The sequence below is a fragment of the Pan troglodytes genome, chromosome 10, assembly GCF_028858775.2.
Source record: "Pan troglodytes isolate AG18354 chromosome 10, NHGRI_mPanTro3-v2.0_pri, whole genome shotgun sequence".
Lineage (NCBI taxonomy): Eukaryota > Metazoa > Chordata > Mammalia > Primates > Hominidae > Pan > Pan troglodytes.
In genome coordinates this window covers 59,538,444-59,560,778 of record NC_072408.2, presented here as the reverse complement: position 1 = coordinate 59,560,778, position 22,335 = coordinate 59,538,444, and positions in this window count along the sequence as shown.

Below are 22,335 nucleotides of genomic sequence, written 5' to 3'. Positions count from 1 at the left end.
CTGTGAGTTGAACACATCCAGTACAAAGTAGTTTCTGAGAATGATTCTGTCTAGTTTTTAAACGAGGATATTGCCATTTCTAAGATTGGCCTCAAATCTCTTGAAATCTCCACTTGGAAATTCCACAAAAAGAGTGTTTCAAAACTGATCCTTCTAAAGGGACTTTTAACTCTGTGAGTTGAACACACACCACACAAAGTAGTTACTGAGAATTCTTCTTTCTTGCAGTATATGAAGAAATCCCGTTTCCAACGAAGGCCACAAAGAGGTCTAAATATCCACTTGCAGACTTAACAAACAGAGTGTTTCCAAACTGCTCTATGAAAAGAAAGGTTAAACTCTGTGAGTTGAACACATCCAGTACAAAGTAGTTTCTGAGAATGATTCTGTCTAGTTTTTAAACGAGGATATTGCCATTTCTAAGATTGGCCTCAAATCTCTTGAAATCTCCACTTGGAAATTCCACAAAAAGAGTGTTTCAAAACTGATCCTTCTAAAGGGAGGTTTAACTCTGTGAGTTGAACACACACCACACAAAGTAGTTACTGAGAATTCTTCTTTCTTGCAGTATATGAAGAAATCCCGTTTCCAACGAAGGCCACAAAGAGGTCTAAATATCCACTTGCAGACTTAACAAACAGAGTTTTTCCAAACTGCTCTATGAAAAGAAAGGTTAAACTCTGTGAGTTGAACACATCCAGTAGAAAGTAGTTTCTAAGAATGATTCTGTCTAGTTTTTAAAAGAGGATATTGCCCTTTCTAAGATTGGCTTCAAATCTCTTGAATTCTCCACTTGCAAATTCCACAAAAAGGGTGTTTCAAAACTGCTCTGTCTTAAAGAACGTTCAACTCTGTGAGTTGAATACACACAACGCAAAGAAGTTACTGAGAATTCTTCTGTCTAGCATTCAATGAAGAAATCCCGTTTCCAACGAAGGCCTCAACCAGGTCTAAATATCCACTTGCAGACTTAACAAACAGAGTGTTTCCAAACTGCTCTATGAAAAGAAAGGTTAAACTCTGTGAGTTGAACACACCCATTACAAAGTAGTTTCTGAGAATGATTCTGTGTAGTTTTGAAACGGGGTTATTTCAATTTGCCCTCAAATCGCTGGAAATCTCCACTTGCAATTTCCACAAAAAGAGTGTTTCAAAACTGATCTTTCTAAAGGAAGGTTTAACTCTGTGAGTTGAACACACACCACACAAAGAAGTTACTGAGAATTCTTCTTTCTTGCAGTATATGAAGAAATCCCGTTTCCGACGAAGGCCACAAAGAGGTCTAAATATCCACTTGCAGACTTAACAAACAGAGTGTTTCCAAACTGCTCTATGAAAAGAAAGGTTAACCTCTGTGAGTTGAACACATCCAGTACAAAGTAGTTTCTGAGAATGATTCTGTCTAGTTTTTAAACGAGGATATTGCCATTTCTAAGATTGGCCTCAAATCTCTTGAAATCTCCACTTGGAAATTCCACAAAAAGAGTGTTTCAAAACTGATCCTTCTAAAGGGACTTTTAACTCTGTGAGTTGAACACACACCACACAAAGTAGTTACTGAGAATTCTTCTTTCTTGCAGTATATGAAGAAATCCCGTTTCCAACGAAGGCCACAAAGAGGTCTATATATCCACTTGCAGACTTAACAAACAGAGTGTTTCCAAACTGCTCTATGAAAAGAAAGGTTAAACTCTGTGAGTTGAACACATCCAGTACAAAGTAGTTTCTGAGAATGATTCTGTCTAGTTTTTAAACGAGGATATTGCCATTTCTAAGATTGGCCTCAAATCTCTTGAAATCTCCACTTGGAAATTCCACAAAAAGAGTGTTTCAAAACTGATCCTTCTAAAGGGAGGTTTAACTCTGTGAGTTGAACACACACCACACAAAGTAGTTACTGAGAATTCTTCTTTCTTGCAGTATATGAAGAAATCCCGTTTCCAACGAAGGCCACAAAGAGGTCTAAATATCCACTTGCAGACTTAACAAACAGAGTTTTTCCAAACTGCTCTATGAAAAGAAAGGTTAAACTCTGTGAGTTGAACACATCCAGTACAAAGTAGTTTCTAAGAATGATTCTGTCTAGTTTTTAAAAGAGGATATTGCCCTTTCTAAGATTGGCTTCAAATCTCTTGAATTCTCCACTTGCAAATTCCACAAAAAGGGTGTTTCAAAACTGCTCTGTCTTAAGGAACGTTCAACTCTGTGAGTTGAATACACACAACGCAAAGAAGTTACTGAGAATTCTTCTGTCTAGCATTCAATGAAGAAATCCCGTTTCCAACGAAGGCCTCAACCAGGTCTAAATATCCACTTGCAGACTTAACAAACAGAGTGTTTCCAAACTGCTCTATGAAAAGAAAGGTTAAACTCTGTGAGTTGAACACACCCATTACAAAGTAGTTTCTGAGAATGATTCTGTGTAGTTTTGAAACGGGGTTATTTCAATTTGCCCTCAAATCGCTGGAAATCTCCACTTGCAATTTCCACAAAAAGAGTGTTTCAAAACTGATCTTTCTAAAGGAAGGTTTAACTCTGTGAGTTGAACACACACCACACAAAGAAGTTACTGAGAATTCTTCTTTCTTGCAGTATATGAAGAAATCCCGTTTCCAACGAAGGCCACAAAGAGGTCTAAATATCCACTTGCAGACTTAACAAACAGAGTGTTTCCAAACTGCTCTATGAAAAGAAAGGTTAACCTCTGTGAGTTGAACACATCCAGTACAAAGTAGTTTCTGAGAATGATTCTGTCTAGTTTTTAAACGAGAATATTGCCATTTCTAAGATTGGCCTCAAATCTCTTGAAATCTCCACTTGGAAATTCCACAAAAAGAGTGTTTCAAAACTGATCCTTCTAAAGGGACTTTTAACTCTGTGAGTTGAACACACACCACACAAAGTAGTTACTGAGAATTCTTCTTTCTTGCAGTATATGAAGAAATCCCGTTTCCAACGAAGGCCACAAAGAGGTCTATATATCCACTTGCAGACTTAAAAAACAGAGTGTTTCCAAACTGCTCTATGAAAAGAAAGGTTAAACTCTGTGAGTTGAACACATCCAGTACAAAGTAGTTTCTGAGAATGATTCTGTCTAGTTTTTAAACGAGGATATTGCCATTTCTAAGATTGGCCTCAAATCTCTTGAAATCTCCACTTGGAAATTCCACAAAAAGAGTGTTTCAAAACTGATCCTTCTAAAGGGAGGTTTAACTCTGTGAGTTGAACACACCCCACACAAAGTAGTTACTGAGAATTCTTCTTTCTTGCAGTATAGGAAGAAATCCCGTTTCCAACGAAGGCCACAAAGAGGTCTAAATATCCACTTGCAGACTTAACAAACAGAGTTTTTCCAAACTGCTCTATGAAAAGAAAGGTTAAACTCTGTGAGTTGAACACATCCAGTACAAAGTGGTTTCTAAGAATGATTCTGTCTAGTTTTTAAAAGAGGATATTGCCCTTTCTAAGATTGGCTTCAAATCTCTTGAATTCTCCACTTGCAAATTCCACAAAAAGGGTGTTTCAAAACTGCTCTGTCTTAAGGAACGTTCAACTCTGTGAGTTGAATACACACAACGCAAAGAAGTTACTGAGAATTCTTCTGTCTAGCATTCAATGAAGAAATCCCGTTTCCAACGAAGGCCTCAACCAGGTCTAAATATCCACTTGCAGACTTAACAAACAGAGTGTTTCCAAACTGCTCTATGAAAAGAAAGGTTAAACTCTGTGAGTTGAACACACCCATTACAAAGTAGTTTCTGAGAATGATTCTGTGTAGTTTTGAAACGGGGTTATTTCAATTTGCCCTCAAATCGCTGGAAATCTCCACTTGCAATTTCCACAAAAAGAGTGTTTCAAAACTGATCTTTCTAAAGGAAGGTTTAACTCTGTGAGTTGAACACACACCACACAAAGAAGTTACTGAGAATTCTTCTTTCTTGCAGTATATGAAGAAATCCCGTTTCCAACGAAGGCCACAAAGAGGTCTAAATATCCACTTGCAGACTTAACAAACAGAGTGTTTCCAAACTGCTCTATGAAAAGAAAGGTTAACCTCTGTGAGTTGAACACATCCAGTACAAAGTAGTTTCTGAGAATGATTCTGTCTAGTTTTTAAACGAGGATATTGCCATTTCTAAGATTGGCCTCAAATCTCTTGAAATCTCCACTTGGAAATTCCACAAAAAGAGTGTTTCAAAACTGATCCTTCTAAAGGGACTTTTAACTCTGTGAGTTGAACACACACCACACAATGTAGTTACTGAGAATTCTTCTTTCTTGCAGTATATGAAGAAATCCCGTTTCCAACGAAGGCCACAAAGAGGTCTATATATCCACTTGCAGACTTAACAAACAGAGTGTTTCCAAACTGCTCTATGAAAAGAAAGGTTAAACTCTGTGAGTTGAACACATCCAGTACAAAGTAGTTTCTGAGAATGATTCTGTCTAGTTTTTAAACGAGGATATTGCCATTTCTAAGATTGGCCTCAAATCTCTTGAAATCTCCACTTGGAAATTCCACAAAAAGAGTGTTTCAAAACTGATCCTTCTAAAGGGAGGTTTAACTCTGTGAGTTGAACACACACCACACAAAGTAGTTACTGAGAATTCTTCTTTCTTGCAGTATATGAAGAAATCCCGTTTCCAACGAAGGCCACAAAGAGGTCTAAATATCCACTTGCAGACTTAACAAACAGAGTGTTTCCAAACTGCTCTATGAAAAGAAAGGTTAAACTCTGTGAGTTGAACACATCCAGTACAAAATACTTTCTAAGAATGATTCTGTCTAGTATTTAAAAGAGGATACTGCCCTTTCTAAGATTGGCTTCAAATCTCTTGAATTCTCCACTTGCAAATTCCACAAAAAGGGTGTTTCCAAAACTGCTCTGTCTTAAGGAACGTTCAACTCTGTGAGTTGAATACACACAACGCAAAGAAGTTACTGAGAATTCTTCTGTCTAGCATTCAATGAAGAAATCCCGTTTCCAACGAAGGCCTCAACCAGGTCTAAATATCCACTTGCAGACTTAACAAACAGAGTGTTTCCAAACTGCTCTATGAAAAGAAAGGTTAAACTCTGTGAGTTGAACACACCCATTACAAAGTAGTTTCTGAGAATGATTCTGTGTAGTTTTGAAACGGGGTTATTTCAATTTGCCCTCAAATCGCTGGAAATCTCCACTTGCAATTTCCACAAAAAGAGTGTTTCAAAACTGATCTTTCTAAAGGAAGGTTTAACTCTGTGAGTTGAACACACACCACACAAAGAAGTTACTGAGAATTCTTCTTTCTTGCAGTATATGAAGAAATCCCGTTTCCAACGAAGGCCACAAAGAGGTCTAAATATCCACTTGCAGACTTAACAAACAGAGTGTTTCCAAACTGCTCTATGAAAAGAAAGGTTAACCTCTGTGAGTTGAACACATCCAGTACAAAGTAGTTTCTGAGAATGATTCTGTCTAGTTTTTAAACGAGGATATTGCCATTTCTAAGATTGGCCTCAAATCTCTTGAAATCTCCACTTGGAAATTCCACAAAAAGAGTGTTTCAAAACTGATCCTTCTAAAGGGACTTTTAACTCTGTGAGTTGAACACACACCACACAAAGTAGTTACTGAGAATTCTTCTTTCTTGCAGTATATGAAGAAATCCCGTTTCCAACGAAGGCCACAAAGAGGTCTATATATCCACTTGCAGACTTAACAAACAGAGTGTTTCCAAACTGCTCTATGAAAAGAAAGGTTAAACTCTGTGAGTTGAACACATCCAGTACAAAGTAGTTTCTGAGAATGATTCTGTCTAGTTTTTAAACGAGGATATTGCCATTTCTAAGATTGGCCTCAAATCTCTTGAAATCTCCACTTGGAAATTCCACAAAAAGAGTGTTTGAAAACTGATCCTTCTAAAGGGAGGTTTAACTCTGTGAGTTGAACACACACCACACAAAGTAGTTACTGAGAATTCTTCTTTCTTGCAGTATATGAAGAAATCCTGTTTCCAACGAAGGCCACAAAGAGGTCTAAATATCCACTTGCAGACTTAACAAACAGAGTTTTTCCAAACTGCTCTTTGAAAAGAAAGGTTAAACTCTGTGAGTTGAACACATCCAGTACAAAGTACTTTCTAAGAATGATTCTGTCTAGTTTTTAAAAGAGGATATTGCCCTTTCTAAGATTGGCTTCAAATCTCTTGAATTCTCCACTTGCAAATTCCACAAAAAGGGTGTTTCAAAACTGCTCTGTCTTAAGGAACGTTCAACTCTGTGAGTTGAATACACACAACGCAAAGAAGTTACTGAGAATTCTTCTGTCTAGCATTCAATGAAGAAATCCCGTTTCCAACGAAGGCCTCAACCAGGTCTAAATATCCACTTGCAGACTTAACAAACAGAGTGTTTCCAAACTGCTCTATGAAAAGAAAGGTTAAACTCTGTGAGTTGAACACACCCATTACAAAGTAGTTTCTGAGAATGATTCTGTGTAGTTTTGAAACGGGGTTATTTCAATTTGCCCTCAAATCGCTGGAAATCTCCAATTGCAATTTCCACAAAAAGAGTGTTTCAAAACTGATCTTTCTAAAGGAAGGTTTAACTCTGTGAGTTGAACACACACCACACAAAGAAGTTACTGAGAATTCTTCTTTCTTGCAGTATATGAAGAAATCCCGTTTCCAACGAAGGCCACAAAGAGGTCTAAATATCCACTTGCAGACTTAACAAACAGAGTGTTTCCAAACTGCTCTATGAAAAGAAAGGTTAAACTCTGTGAGTTGAACACACCCATTACAAAGTAGTTTCTGAGAATGATTCTGTGTAGTTTTGAAACTGGGTTATTTCCATTTCTAAGATTGCCCTCAAATCGCTGGAAATCTCCACTTGCAATTTCCACAAAAAGAGTGTTTCAAAACTGATCTTTCTAAAGGAAGGTTTAACTCTGTGAGTTGAACACACACTACACAAAGAAGTTACTGAGAATTCTTCTTTCTTGCAGTATAGGAAGAAATCCTGTTTCCAACGAAGGCCACAAAGAGGTCTAAATATCCACTTGCAGACTTAACAAACAGAGTGTTTCCAAACTGCTCTATGAAAAGAAAGGTTAAACTCTGTGAGTTGAACACATCCAGTACAAAGTAGTTTCTGAGAATGATTCTGTCTAGTTTTTAAACGAGGATATTGCCATTTCTAAGATTGGCCTCAAATCTCTTGAAATCTCCACTTGGAAATTCCACAAAAAGAGTGTTTCAAAACTGATCCTTCTAAAGGGAGGTTTAACTCTGTGAGTTGAACACACACCACACAAAGTAGTTACTGAGAATTCTTCTTTCTTGCAGTATATGAAGAAATCCCGTTTCCAACGAAGGCCACCAAGAGGTCTAAATATCCACTTGCAGACTTAACAAACAGAGTGTTTCCAAACTGCTCTATGAAAAGAAAGGTTAAACTCTGTGAGTTGAACACACCCATTACAAAGTAGTTTCTGAGAATGATTCTGTGTAGTTTTGAAACGGGGTTATTTCAATTTCTAAGATTGCCCTCAAATCGCTGGAAATCTCCACTTGCAATTTCCACAAAAAGAGTGTTTCAAAACTGATCTTTCTAAAGGGAGGTTTAACTCTGTGAGTTGAACACACACCACACAAAGAAGTTACTGAGAATTCTTCTTTCTTGCAGTATATGAAGAAATCCCGTTTCCAACGAAGGCCACAAAGAGGTCTAAATATCCACTTGCAGACTTAACAAACAGAGTGTTTCCAAACTGCTCTATGAAAAGAAAGGTTAAACTCTGTGAGTTGAACACATCCAGTACAAAGTAGTTTCTGAGAATGATTCTGTCTAGTTTTTAAACGAGGATATTGCCATTTCTAAGATTGGCCTCAAATCTCTTGAAATCTCCACTTGGAAATTCCACAAAAAGAGTGTTTCAAAACTGATCCTTCTAAAGGGAGGTTTAACTCTGTGAGTTGAACACACACCACACAAAGTAGTTACTGAGAATTCTTCTTTCTTGCAGTATATGAAGAAATCCCGTTTCCAACGAAGGCCACAAAGAGGTCTAAATATCCACTTGCAGACTTAACAAACAGAGTGTTTCCAAACTGCTCTATGAAAAGAAAGGTTAAACCCTGTGAGTTGAACACATCCAGTACAAAGTAGTTTCTTAGAATGATTCTGTCTAGTTTTTAAACGAGGATATTGCCATTTCTAAGATTGGCCTCAAATCTCTTGAAATCTCCACTTGGAAATTCCACAAAAAGGGTGTTTCAAAACTGCTCTGTCTTAAGGAACGTTCAACTCTGTGAGTTGAATACACGCAACGCAAATAAGTTACTGAGAATTCTTCTGTCTAGCATTCAATGAAGAAATCCCGTTTCCAACGAAGGCCGCAACCAGGTCTAAATATCCACTTGCAGACTTAACAAACAGAGTGTTTCCAAGCTGCTCTATGAAAAGAAAGGTTAAACTCTGTGAGTTGAACACACCCATTACAAAGTAGTTTCTGAGAATGATTCTGTGTAGTTTTGAAACGTGGTTATTTCAATTTGCCCTCAAATCGCTGGAAATCTCCACTTGCAATTTCCACAAAAAGAGTGTTTCAAAACTGATCTTTCTAAAGGAAGGTTTAACTCTGTGAGTTGAACACACACCACAGAAAGAAGTTACTGAGAATTCTTCTTTCTTGCAGTTTATGAAGAAATCACGTTCCCAAAGAAGGCCACAAAGAGGTCTAAATATCCACTTGCAGACTTAACAAACAGAGTGTTTCCAAACTGCTCTATGAAAAGAAAGGTTAAACTCTGTGAGTTGAACACACCCATTACAAAGTAGTTTCTGAGAATGATTCTGTGTAGTTTTGAAACTGGGTTATTTCCATTTCTAAGATTGCCCTCAAATCGCTGGAAATCTCCACTTGCAATTTCCACAAAAAGAGTGTTTCAAAACTGATCTTTCTAAAGGAAGGTTAAACTGTGTGAGTTGAACACACACCACACAAAGAAGTTACTGAGAATTCTTCTTTCTTGCAGTATAGGAAGAAATCCCGTTTCCAACGAAGGCCACAAAGAGGTCTAAATATCCACTTGCAGACTTAACAAACAGAGTGTTTCCAAACTGCTCTATGAAAAGAAAGGTTAAACTCTGTGAGTTGAACACATCCAGTACAAAGTAGTTTCTGAGAATGATTCTGTCTAGTTTTTAAACGAGGATATTGCCATTTCTAAGATTGGCCTCAAATCTCTTGAAATCTCCACTTGGAAATTCCACAAAAAGAGTGTTTCAAAACTGATCCTTCTAAAGGGAGGTTTAACTCTGTGAGTTGAACACACACCACACAAAGTAGTTACTGAGAATTCTTCTTTCTTGCAGTATATGAAGAAATCCCGTTTCCAACGAAGGCCACAAAGAGGTCTAAATATCCACTTGCAGACTTAACAAACAGAGTGTTTCCAAACTGCTCTATGAAAAGAAAGGTTAAACTCTGTGAGTTGAACACATCCAGTACAAAGTAGTTTCTAAGAATGATTCTGTCTAGTTTTTAAAAGAGGATATTGCCATTTCTAAGATTGGCTTCAAATCTCTTGAATTCTCCACTTGCAAATTCCACAAAAAGGGTGTTTCAAAACTGCTCTGTCTTAAGGAACGTTCAACTCTGTGAGTTGAATACACACAACGCAAAGAAGTTACTGAGAATTCTTCTGTCTAGCATTCAATGAAGAAATCCCGTTTCCAACGAAGGCCTCAACCAGGTCTAAATATCCACTTGCAGACTTAACAAACAGAGTGTTTCCAAACTGCTCTATGAAAAGAAAGGTTAAACTCTGTGAGTTGAACACACCCATTACAAAGTAGTTTCTGAGAATGATTCTGTGTAGTTTTGAAACGGGGTTATTTCAATTTGCCCTCAAATCGCTGGAAATCTCCACTTGCAATTTCCACAAAAAGAGTGTTTCAAAACTGATCTTTCTAAAGGAAGGTTTAACTCTCTGAGTTGAACACACACCACACAAAGAAGTTACTGAGAATTCTTCTTTCTTGCAGTATAGGAAGAAATCCCGTTTCCAACGAAGGCCACAAAGAGGTCTAAATATCCACTTGCAGACTTAACAAACAGAGTGTTTCCAAACTGCTCTATGAAAAGAAAGGTTAAACTCTGTGAGTTGAACACACCCATTACAAAGTAGTTTCTGAGAATGATTCTGTCTAGTTTTTAAACGAGGATATTGCCATTTCTAAGATTGGCCTCAAATCTCTTGAAATCTCCACTTGGAAATTCCAGAAAAAGAGTGTTTCAAAACTGATCCTTCTAAAGGGAGGTTTAACTCTGTGAGTTGAACACACACCACACAAAGTAGTTACTGAGAATTCTTCTTTCTTGCAGTATATGAAGAAATCCCGTTTCCAACGAAGGCCACAAAGAGGTCTAAATATCCACTTGCAGACTTAACAAACAGAGTGTTTCCAAACTGCTCTATGAAAAGAAAGGTTAAACTCTGTGAGTTGAACACATCCAGTACAAAGTAGTTTCTAAGAATGATTCTGTCTAGTTTTTAAAAGAGGATATTGCCATTTCTAAGATTGGCTTCAAATCTCTTGAATTCTCCACTTGCAAATTCCACAAAAAGGGTGTTTCAAAACTGCTCTGTCTTAAGGAACGTTCAACTCTGTGAGTTGAATACACACAACGCAAAGAAGTTACTGAGAATTCTTCTGTCTAGCATTCAATGAAGAAATCCCGTTTCCAACGAAGGCCTCAACCAGGTCTAAATATCCACTTGCAGACTTAACAAACAGAGTGTTTCCAAACTGCTCTATGAAAAGAAAGGTTAAACTCTGTGAGTTGAACACACCCATTACAAAGTAGTTTCTGAGAATGATTCTGTGTTGTTTTGAAACGGGGTTATTTCAATTTGCCCTCAAATTGCTGGAAATCTCCACTTGCAATTTCCACAAAAAGAGTGTTTCAAAACTGATCTTTCTAAAGGAAGGTTTAACTCTGTGAGTTGAACACACACCACACAAAGAAGTTACTGAGAATCCCGTTTCCAACGAAGGCCACAAAGAGGTCTAAATATCCACCTGCAGACTTAACAAACAGAGTGTTTCCAAACTGCTCTATGAAAAGAAAGGTTAAACTCTGTGAGTTGAACACATCCAGTACAAAGAAGTTTCTGAGAATGATTCTGTCTAGTTTTTAAACGAGGATATTGCCATTTCTAAGATTGGCCTCAAATCTCTTGAAATCTCCACTTGGAAATTCCACAAAAAGAGTGTTTCAAAACTGATCCTTCTAAAGGGAGGTTTAACTCTGTGAGTTGAACACACACCACACAAAGTAGTTACTGAGAATTCTTCTTTCTTGCAGTATATGAAGAAATCCCGTTTCCAACGAAGGCCACATGAGGTCTAAATATCCACTTGCAGACTTAACAAACAGAGTGTTTCCAAACTGCTCTATGAAAAGAAAGGTTAAACTCTGTGAGTTGAACACACCCATTACAAAGTAGTTTCTGAGAATGATTCTGTGTAGTTTTGAAACGGGGTTATTTCAATTTCTAAGATTGCCCTCAAATCGCTGGAAATCTCCACTTGCAATTTCCACAAAAAGAGTGTTTCAAAACTGATCTTTCTAAAGGGAGGTTTAACTCTGTGAGTTGAACACACACCACACAAAGAAGTTACTGAGAATTCTTCTTTCTTGCAGTATATGAAGAAATCCCGTTTCCAACGAAGGCCACATAGAGGTCTAAATATCCACTTGCAGACTTAACAAACAGAGTGTTTCCAAACTGCTCTATGAAAAGAAAGGTTAACCTCTGTGAGTTGAACACATCCAGTACAAAGTAGTTTCTGAGAATGATTCTGTCTAGTTTTTAAACGAGGATATTGCCATTTCTAAGATTGGCCTCAAATCTCTTGAAATCTCCACTTGGAAATTCCACAAAAAGAGTGTTTCAAAACTGATCCTTCTAAAGGGTCTTTTAACTCTGTGAGTTGAACACACACCACACAAAGTAGTTACTGAGAATTCTTCTTTCTTGCAGTATATGAAGAAATCCCGTTTCCAACGAAGGCCACAAAGAGGTCTAAATATCCACTTGCAGACTTAACAAACAGAGTGTTTCCAAACTGCTCTATGAAAAGAAAGGTTAAACTCTGTGAGTTGAACACATCCAGTACAAAGTAGTTTCTGAGAATGATTCTGTCTAGTTTTTAAACGAGGATATTGCCATTTCTAAGATTGGCCTCAAATCTCTTGAAATCTCCACTTGGAAATTCCACAAAAAGAGTGTTTCAAAACTGATCCTTCTAAAGGGAGGTTTAACTCTGTGAGTTGAACACACACCACACAAAGTAGTTACTGAGAATTCTTCTTTCTTGCAGTATATGAAGAAATCCCGTTTCCAACGAAGGCCACAAAGAGGTCTAAATATCCACTTGCAGACTTAACAAACAGAGTTTTTCCAAACTGCTCTATGAAAAGAAAGGTTAAACTCTGTGAGTTGAACACATCCAGTACAAAGTAGTTTCTAAGAATGATTCTGTCTAGTTTTTAAAAGAGGATATTGCCCTTTCTAAGATTGGCTTCAAATCTCTTGAATTCTCCACTTGCAAATTCCACAAAAAGGGTGTTTCAAAACTGCTCTGTCTTAAGGAACGTTCAACTCTGTGAGTTGAATACACACAACGCAAAGAAGTTACTGAGAATTCTTCTGTCTAGCATTCAATGAAGAAATCCCGTTTCCAACGAAGGCCTCAACCAGGTCTAAATATCCACTTGCAGACTTAACAAACAGAGTGTTTCCAAACTGCTCTATGAAAAGAAAGGTTAAACTCTGTGAGTTGAACACACCCATTAAAAAGTAGTTTGTGAGAATGATTCTGTGTAGTTTTGAAACGGGGTTATTTCAATTTGCCCTCAAATCGCTGGAAATCTCCACTTGCAATTTCCACAAAAAGAGTGTTTCAAAACTGATCTTTCTAAAGGAAGGTTTAACTCTGTGAGTTGAACACACACCACACAAAGAAGTTACTGAGAATTCTTCTTTCTTGCAGTATATGAAGAAATCCCGTTTCCAACGAAGGCCACAAAGAGGTCTAAATATCCACTTGCAGACTTAACAAACAGAGTGTTTCCAAACTGCTCTATGAAAAGAAAGGTTAAACTCTGTGAGTTGAACACATCCAGTACAAAGAAGTTTCTGAGAATGATTCTGTCTAGTTTTTAAACGAGGATATTGCCATTTCTAAGATTGGCCTCAAATCTCTTGAAATCTCCACTTGGAAATTCCACAAAAAGAGTTTTTCAAAACTGATCCTTCTAAAGGGAGGTTTAACTCTGTGAGTTGAACACACCCCACACAAAGTAGTTACTGAGAATTCTTCTTTCTTGCAGTATATGAATAAATCCCGTTTCCAACGAAGGCCTCAACCAGGTCTAAATATCCACTTGCAGACTTAACAAACAGAGTGTTTCCAAACTGCTCTATGAAAAGAAAGGTTAAACTCTGTGAGTTGAACACACCCATTACAAAGTAGTTTCTGAGAATCATTCTGTGTTGTTTTGAAACGGGGTTATTTCAATTTGCCCTCAAATTGCTGGAAATCTCCACTTGCAATTTCCACAAAAAGAGTGTTTCAAAACTGATCTTTCTAAAGGAAGGTTTAACTGTGTGAGTTGAACACACACCACACAAAGAAGTTACTGAGAATCCCGTTTCCAACGAAGGCCACAAAGAGGTCTAAATATCCACCTGCAGACTTAACAAACAGAGTGTTTCCAAACTGCTCTATGAAAAGAAAGGTTAAACTCTGTGAGTTGAACACATCCAGTACAAAGAAGTTTCTGAGAATGATTCTGTCTAGTTTTTAAACGAGGATATTGCCATTTCTAAGATTGGCCTCAAATCTCTTGAAATCTCCACTTGGAAATTCCACAAAAAGAGTGTTTCAAAACTGATCCTTCTAAAGGGAGGTTTAACTCTGTGAGTTGAACACACACCACACAAAGTAGTTACTGAGAATTCTTCTTTCTTGCAGTATATGAAGAAATCCCGTTTCCAACGAAGGCCACAAAGAGGTCTAAATATCCACTTGCAGACTTAACAAACAGAGTGTTTCCAAACTGCTCTATGAAAAGAAAGGTTAAACTCTGTGAGTTGAACACATCCAGTACAAAGTAGTTTCTGAGAATGATTCTGTCTAGTTTTTAAACGAGGATATTGCCATTTCTAAGATTGGCCTCAAATCTCTTGAAATCTCCACTTGGAAATTCCACAAAAAGAGTGTTTCAAAACTGATCCTTCTAAAGGGAGGTTTAACTCTGTGAGTTGAACACACACCACACAAAGTAGTTACTGAGAATTCTTCTTTCTTGCAGTATATGAAGAAATCCCGTTTCCAACGAAGGCCACAAAGAGGTCTAAATATCCACTTGCAGACTTAACAAACAGAGTTTTTCCAAACTGCTCTATGAAAAGAAAGGTTAAACTCTGTGAGTTGAACACATCCAGTACAAAGTAGTTTCTAAGAATGATTCTGTCTAGTTTTTAAAAGAGGATATTGCCCTTTCTAAGATTGGCTTCAAATCTCTTGAATTCTCCACTTGCAAATTCCACAAAAAGGGTGTTTCAAAACTGCTCTGTCTTAAGGAACGTTCAACTCTGTGAGTTGAATACACACAACGCAAAGAAGTTACTGAGAATTCTTCTGTCTAGCATTCAATGAAGAAATCCCGTTTCCAACGAAGGCCTCAACCAGGTCTAAATATCCACTTGCAGACTTAACAAACAGAGTGTTTCCAAACTGCTCTATGAAAAGAAAGGTTAAACTCTGTGAGTTGAACACACCCATTACAAAGTAGTTTGTGAGAATGATTCTGTGTAGTTTTGAAACGGGGTTATTTCAATTTGCCCTCAAATCGCTGGAAATCTCCACTTGCAATTTCCACAAAAAGAGTGTTTCAAAACTGATCTTTCTAAAGGAAGGTTTAACTCTGTGAGTTGAACACACACCACACAAAGAAGTTACTGAGAATTCTTCTTTCTTGCAGTATATGAAGAAATCCCGTTTCCAACGAAGGCCACAAAGAGGTCTAAATATCCACTTGCAGACTTAACAAACAGAGTGTTTCCAAACTGCTCTATGAAAAGAAAGGTTAAACTCTGTGAGTTGAACACATCCAGTACAAAGAAGTTTCTGAGAATGATTCTGTCTAGTTTTTAAACGAGGATATTGCCATTTCTAAGATTGGCCTCAAATCTCTTGAAATCTCCACTTGGAAATTCCACAAAAAGAGTGTTTCAAAACTGATCCTTCTAAAGGGAGGTTTAACTCTGTGAGTTGAACACACCCCACACAAAGTAGTTACTGAGAATTCTTCTTTCTTGCAGTATATGAATAAATCCCGTTTCCAACGAAGGCCTCAACCAGGTCTAAATATCCACTTGCAGACTTAACAAACAGAGTGTTTCCAAACTGCTCTATGAAAAGAAAGGTTAAACTCTGTGAGTTGAACACACCCATTACAAAGTAGTTTCTGAGAATGATTCTGTGTTGTTTTGAAACGGGGTTATTTCAATTTGCCCTCAAATTGCTGGAAATCTCCACTTGCAATTTCCACAAAAAGAGTGTTTCAAAACTGATCTTTCTAAAGGAAGGTTTAACTGTGTGAGTTGAACACACACCACACAAAGAAGTTACTGAGAATCCCGTTTCCAACGAAGGCCACAAAGAGGTCTAAATATCCACCTGCAGACTTAACAAACAGAGTGTTTCCAAACTGCTCTATGAAAAGAAAGGTTAAACTCTGTGAGTTGAACACATCCAGTACAAAGAAGTTTCTGAGAATGATTCTGTCTAGTTTTTAAACGAGGATATTGCCATTTCTAAGATTGGCCTCAAATCTCTTGAAATCTCCACTTGGAAATTCCACAAAAAGAGTGTTTCAAAACTGATCCTTCTAAAGGGAGGTTTAACTCTGTGAGTTGAACACACACCACACAAAGTAGTTACTGAGAATTCTTCTTTCTTGCAGTATATGAAGAAATCCCGTTTCCAACGAAGGCCACAAAGAGGTCTAAATATGCACTTGCAGACTTAACAAACAGAGAGTTTCCAAACTGCTCTATGAAAAGAAAGGTTAAACTCTGTGAGTTGAACACACCCATTAGAAAGTAGTTTCTGAGAATGATTCTGTGTAGTTTTGAAACGGGGTTATTTCAATTTCTAAGATTGCCCTCAAATCGCTGGAAATCTCCACTTGCAATTTCCACAAAAAGAGTGTTTCAAAACTGATCTTTCTAAAGGGAGGTTTAACTCTGTGAGTTGAACACACACCACACAAAGAAGTTACTGAGAATTCTTCTTTCTTGCAGTATATGAAGAAATCCCGTTTCCAACGAAGGCCACATAGAGGTCTAAATATCCACTTGCAGACTTAACAAACAGAGTGTTTCCAAACTGCTCTATGAAAAGAAAGGTTAAACTCTGTGAGTTGAACACACCCATTACAAAGTAGTTTCTGAGAATGATTCTGTGTAGTTTTGAAACGGGGTTATTTCAATTTCTAAGATTGCCCTCAAATCGCTGGAAATCTCCACTTGCAATTTCCACAAAAAGAGTGTTTCAAAACTGATCTTTCTAAAAGATGGTTTAACTCTGTGAGTTGAACACACACCACACAAAGAAGTTACTGAGAATTCTTCTTTCTTGCAGTATATGAAGAAATCCCGTTTCCAACGAAGGCCACAAAGAGGTCTAAATATCCACTTGCAGACTTAACAAACAGAGTGTTTCCAAACTGCTCTATGAAAAGAAAGGTTAACCTCTGTGAGTTGAACACATCCAGTACAAAGTAGTTTCTGAGAATGATTCTGTCTAGTTTTTAAACGAGGATATTGCCATTTCTAAGATTGGCCTCAAATCTCTTGAAATCTCCACTTGGAAATTCCATAAAAAGAGTGTTTCAAAACTGATCCTTCTAAAGGGACTTTTAACTCTGTGAGTTGAACACACACCACACAAAGTAGTTACTGAGAATTCTTCTTTCTTGCAGTATATGAAGAAATCCCGTTTCCAACGAAGGCCACAAAGAGGTCTAAATATCCACTTGCAGACTTAACAAACAGAGTGTTTCCAAACTGCTCTATGAAAAGAAAGGTTAAACTCTGTGAGTTGAACACATCCAGTACAAAGTAGTTTCTGAGAATGATTCTGTCTAGTTTTTAAACGAGGATATTGCCATTTCTAAGATTGGCCTCAAATCTCTTGAAATCTCCACTTGGAAATTCCACAAAAAGAGTGTTTCAAAACTGATCCTTCTAAAGGGAGGTTTAACTCTGTGAGTTGAACACACACCACACAAAGTAGTTACTGAGAATTCTTCTTTCTTGCAGTATATGAAGAAATCCCGTTTCCAACGAAGGCCACAAAGAGGTCTAAATATCCACTTGCAGACTTAACAAACAGAGTTTTTCCAAACTGCTCTATGAAAAGAAAGGTTAAACTCTGTGAGTTGAACACATCCAGTACAAAGTAGTTTTTAAGAATGATTCTGTCTAGTTTTTAAAAGAGGATATTGCCCTTTCTAAGATTGGCTTCAAATCTCTTGAATTCTCCACTTGCAAATTCCACAAAAAGGGTGTTTCAAAACTGCTCTGTCTTAAGGAACGTTCAACTCTGTGAGTTGAATACACACAACGCAAAGAAGTTACTGAGAATTCTTCTGTCTAGCATTCAATGAAGAAATCCCGTTTCCAACGAAGGCCTCAACCAGGTCTAAATATCCACTTGCAGACTTAACAAACAGAGTGTTTCCAAACTGCTCTATGAAAAGAAAGGTTAAACTCTGTGAGTTGAACACACCCATTACAAAGTAGTTTCTGAGAATGATTCTGTGTTGTTTTGAAACGGGGTTATTTCAATTTGCCCTCAAATTGCTGGAAATCTCCACTTGCAATTTCCACAAAAAGAGTGTTTCAAAACTGATCTTTCTAAAGGAAGGTTTAACTCTGTGAGTTGAACACACACCACACAAAGAAGTTACTGAGAATCCCGTTTCCAACGAAGGCCACAAAGAGGTCTAAATATCCACCTGCAGACTTAACAAACAGAGTGTTTCCAAACTGCTCTATGAAAAGAAAGGTTAAACTCTGTGAGTTGAACACATCCAGTACAAAGAAGTTTCTGAGAATGATTCTGTCTAGTTTTTAAACGAGGATATTGCCATTTCTAAGATTGGCCTCAAATCTCTTGAAATCTCCACTTGGAAATTCCACAAAAAGAGTGTTTCAAAACTGATCCTTCTAAAGGGAGGTTTAACTCTGTGAGTTGAACACACACCACACAAAGTAGTTACTGAGAATTCTTCTTTCTTGCAGTATATGAAGAAATCCCGTTTCCAACGAAGGCCACAAAGAGGTCTAAATATGCACTTGCAGACTTAACAAACAGAGAGTTTCCAAACTGCTCTATGAAAAGAAAGGTTAAACTCTGTGAGTTGAACACACCCATTAGAAAGTAGTTTCTGAGAATGATTCTGTGTAGTTTTGAAACGGGGTTATTTCAATTTCTAAGATTGCCCTCAAATCGCTGGAAATCTCCACTTGCAATTTCCACAAAAAGAGTGTTTCAAAACTGATCTTTCTAAAGGGAGGTTTAACTCTGTGAGTTGAACACACACCACACAAAGAAGTTACTGAGAATTCTTCTTTCTTGCAGTATATGAAGAAATCCCGTTTCCAACGAAGGCCACATAGAGGTCTAAATATCCACTTGCAGACTTAACAAACAGAGTGTTTCCAAACTGCTCTATGAAAAGAAAGGTTAAACTCTGTGAGTTGAACACACCCATTACAAAGTAGTTTCTGAGAATGATTCTGTGTAGTTTTGAAACGGGGTTATTTCAATTTCTAAGATTGCCCTCAAATCGCTGGAAATCTCCACTTGCAATTTCCACAAAAAGAGTGTTTCAAAACTGATCTTTCTAAAAGATGGTTTAACTCTGTGAGTTGAACACACACCACACAAAGAAGTTACTGAGAATTCTTCTTTCTTGCAGTATATGAAGAAATCCCGTTTCCAACGAAGGCCACAAAGAGGTCTAAATATCCACTTGCAGACTTAACAAACAGAGTGTTTCCAAACTGCTCTATGAAAAGAAAGGTTAACCTCTGTGAGTTGAACACATCCAGTACAAAGTAGTTTCTGAGAATGATTCTGTCTAGTTTTTAAACGAGGATATTGCCATTTCTAAGATTGGCCTCAAATCTCTTGAAATCTCCACTTGGAAATTCCATAAAAAGAGTGTTTCAAAACTGATCCTTCTAAAGGGACTTTTAACTCTGTGAGTTGAACACACACCACACAAAGTAGTTACTGAGAATTCTTCTTTCTTGCAGTATATGAAGAAATCCCGTTTCCAACGAAGGCCACAAAGAGGTCTAAATATCCACTTGCAGACTTAACAAACAGAGTGTTTCCAAACTGCTCTATGAAAAGAAAGGTTAAACTCTGTGAGTTGAACACATCCAGTACAAAGTAGTTTCTGAGAATGATTCTGTCTAGTTTTTAAACGAGGATATTGCCATTTCTAAGATTGGCCTCAAATCTCTTGAAATCTCCACTTGGAAATTCCACAAAAAGAGTGTTTCAAAACTGATCCTTCTAAAGGGAGGTTTAACTCTGTGAGTTGAACACACACCACACAAAGTAGTTACTGAGAATTCTTCTTTCTTGCAGTATATGAAGAAATCCCGTTTCCAACGAAGGCCACAAAGAGGTCTAAATATCCACTTGCAGACTTAACAAACAGAGTTTTTCCAAACTGCTCTATGAAAAGAAAGGTTAAACTCTGTGAGTTGAACACATCCAGTACAAAGTAGTTTTTAAGAATGATTCTGTCTAGTTTTTAAAAGAGGATATTGCCCTTTCTAAGATTGGCTTCAAATCTCTTGAATTCTCCACTTGCAAATTCCACAAAAAGGGTGTTTCAAAACTGCTCTGTCTTAAGGAACGTTCAACTCTGTGAGTTGAATACACACAACGCAAAGAAGTTACTGAGAATTCTTCTGTCTAGCATTCAATGAAGAAATCCCGTTTCCAACGAAGGCCTCAACCAGGTCTAAATATCCACTTGCAGACTTAACAAACAGAGTGTTTCCAAACTGCTCTATGAAAAGAAAGGTTAAACTCTGTGAGTTGAACACACCCATTACAAAGTAGTTTCTGAGAATGATTCTGTGTTGTTTTGAAACGGGGTTATTTCAATTTGCCCTCAAATCGCTGGAAATCTCCACTTGCAATTTCCACAAAAAGAGTGTTTCAAAACTGATCTTTCTAAAGGAAGGTTTAACTCTGTGAGTTGAACACACACCACACAAAGAAGTTACTGAGAATCCCGTTTCCAACGAAGGCCACAAAGAGGTCTAAATATCCACCTGCAGACTTAACAAACAGAGTGTTTCCAAACTGCTCTATGAAAAGAAAGGTTAAACTCTGTGAGTTGAACACATCCAGTACAAAGAAGTTTCTGAGAATGATTCTGTCTAGTTTTTAAACGAGGATATTGCCATTTCTAAGATTGGCCTCAAATCTCTTGAAATCTCCACTTGGAAATTCCACAAAAAGAGTGTTTCAAAACTGATCCTTCTAAAGGGAGGTTTAACTCTGTGAGTTGAACACACACCACACAAAGTAGTTACTGAGAATTCTTCTTTCTTGCAGTATATGAAGAAATCCCGTTTCCAACGAAGGCCACAAAGAGGTCTAAATATCCACTTGCAGACTTAACAAACAGAGTGTTTCCAAACTGCTCTATGAAAAGAAAGGTTAAACTCTGTGAGTTGAACACACCCATTACAAAGTAGTTTCTGAGAATGATTCTGTGTAGTTTTGAAACGGGGTTATTTCAATTTCTAAGATTGCCCTCAAATCGCTGGAAATCTCCACTTGCAATTTCCACAAAAAGAGTGTTTCAAAACTGATCTTTCTAAAGGGAGGTTTAACTCTGTGAGTTGAACACACACCACACAAAGAAGTTACTGAGAATTCTTCTTTCTTGCAGTATATGAAGAAATCCCGTTTCCAACGAAGGCCACATAGAGGTCTAAATATCCACTTGCAGACTTAACAAACAGAGTGTTTCCAAACTGCTCTATGAAAAGAAAGGTTAAACTCTGTGAGTTGAACACACCCATTACAAAGTAGTTTCTGAGAATGATTCTGTGTAGTTTTGAAACGGGGTTATTTCAATTTCTAAGATTGCCCTCAAATCGCTGGAAATCTCCACTTGCAATTTCCACAAAAAGAGTGTTTCAAAACTGATCTTTCTAAAAGATGGTTTAACTCTGTGAGTTGAACACACACCACACAAAGAAGTTACTGAGAATTCTTCTTTCTTGCAGTATATGAAGAAATCCCGTTTCCAACGAAGGCCACAAAGAGGTCTAAATATCCACTTGCAGACTTAACAAACAGAGTGTTTCCAAACTGCTCTATGAAAAGAAAGGTTAACCTCTGTGAGTTGAACACATCCAGTACAAAGTAGTTTCTGAGAATGATTCTGTCTAGTTTTTAAACGAGGATATTGCCATTTCTAAGATTGGCCTCAAATCTCTTGAAATCTCCACTTGGAAATTCCACAAAAAGAGTGTTTCAAAACTGATCCTTCTAAAGGGACTTTTAACTCTGTGAGTTGAACACACACCACACAAAGTAGTTACTGAGAATTCTTCTTTCTTGCAGTATATGAAGAAATCCCGTTTCCAACGAAGGCCACAAAGAGGTCTAAATATCCACTTGCAGACTTAACAAACAGAGTGTTTCCAAACTGCTCTATGAAAAGAAAGGTTAAACTCTGTGAGTTGAACACATCCAGTACAAAGTAGTTTCTGAGAATGATTCTGTGTAGTTTTTAAACGAGGATATTGCCATTTCTAAGATTGGCCTCAAATCTCTTGAAATCTCCACTTGGAAATTCCACAAAAAGAGTGTTTCAAAACTGATCCTTCTAAAGGGAGGTTTAACTCTGTGAGTTGAACACACACCACACAAAGTAGTTACTGAGAATTCTTCTTTCTTGCAGTATATGAAGAAATCCCGTTTCCAACGAAGGCCACAAAGAGGTCTAAATATCCACTTGCAGACTTAACAAACAGAGTTTTTCCAAACTGCTCTATGAAAAGAAAGGTTAAACTCTGTGAGTTGAACACATCCAGTACAAAGTAGTTTCTAAGAATGATTCTGTCTAGTTTTTAAAAGAGGATATTGCCCTTTCTAAGATTGGCTTCAAATCTCTTGAATTCTCCACTTGCAAATTCCACAAAAAGGGTGTTTCAAAACTG